The sequence below is a fragment of the Aptenodytes patagonicus genome, unplaced genomic scaffold (genome assembly GCF_965638725.1).
Source record: "Aptenodytes patagonicus unplaced genomic scaffold, bAptPat1.pri.cur scaffold_680, whole genome shotgun sequence".
Taxonomy (NCBI): Eukaryota; Metazoa; Chordata; class Aves; order Sphenisciformes; family Spheniscidae; genus Aptenodytes; species Aptenodytes patagonicus.
The window spans coordinates 1-1,000 of NW_027472574.1; the positions used below are offsets into that span (position 1 = coordinate 1).

Below are 1,000 nucleotides of genomic sequence, written 5' to 3' on the forward strand. Positions count from 1 at the left end.
GCCAGGGCTTGAAGTGCGGGTTGTGCTTCAGCTTCCACTCCGGGTACTTCAGGCAAGCCTTGTACATCTTCTTCATCGCCTGGGAGGAAGGCCGGGTTGGAGCTGAGCTGGGGGGGGACGACAACACCCCTCGCCCCACCACCCCGCCGCCGGGACACCACCCCACCCCCCCACCCCCCCCGTAGCGGCCGACTCACCTTGGGGGCCAGGAACTGCGAGGATTTGTTCACCACCCACTTTGGCAGGGAACCTGCCGAGACGAGAGGAGCCGGGCTGAGATCGGCACCCGCGGCACCCCCCAGCCGTGGGACAGCCCCCCCCCGGGTCACCCTCCCTGGGGACAGGAGGGCCTGGGGACACCCATCTGGAGAGGGGACAGGGTGAGCCGGGGGGCGGGGGGGGGACGACATGACAGTCCAGGGAAATCGGGGTTCAACCCAAACTGCTATCTCGGCTTCTCGTCGAGCTCAAAAAAAGCTGTTTCAGCCTGTCGGGCACCTCTTCTACGCCAAAAAATAAGTATTTCAAGAGAACGGGCCCAAAATGTTTCCTTCTGGCATTGCTCCAGCGCTCCTGGTCTGGCTCCGGCCACGTCCCGAGATGCTCCTGGCTGCCTCCCTGCCTGCTGCTGCCTGCTGCTGCCTGCTGCTGCCTGTCTCCGAGCCCACCCCGAGCCCACGCACCCTCCCGGCTCTGGAAAACCTCCCAGCCCAATTTATTAACCCCGGCCGACCCGTTACGACAGACCCCTAACCGGAGGGCGACCGTCCCCGAGGGACGCGAGGGCAGGACTGGGGTGGGCTGAGCCCCGGGGTGCGGGAGCGGGGGTCCCCCCCCCTTACCTTTGGGGTCCACCTGTGCCAGGTAGGTGATGGTGCAGCTCTTGGCTCCTGTCCCCTCGATCAGGTAGCCCGTCTGGATGGAGACCGCTCGCACCATGTCCTTCCGGGGGGGATACTTCTGCAGGGGGGGACAGCGAGGGGGGGAGGCGGGGACGGGT

General features: G+C 66.3%; 1 long non-coding RNA gene across 1 annotated transcript; it reads right to left on the bottom strand.

The window, feature by feature from the left end:
- Nucleotides 1–10: 10 nt before the first annotated feature.
- Nucleotides 11–954, bottom strand: LOC143174073 (uncharacterized). The gene is made up of 3 exons (XR_012997906.1): nucleotides 843–954; nucleotides 198–250; nucleotides 11–79 (listed from the first exon to the last, which is right to left on the bottom strand). It is a non-coding gene; the product is annotated as an uncharacterized LOC143174073 (long non-coding RNA).
- Between the last annotated feature and the right edge of the window lie 46 nt (nucleotides 955–1,000).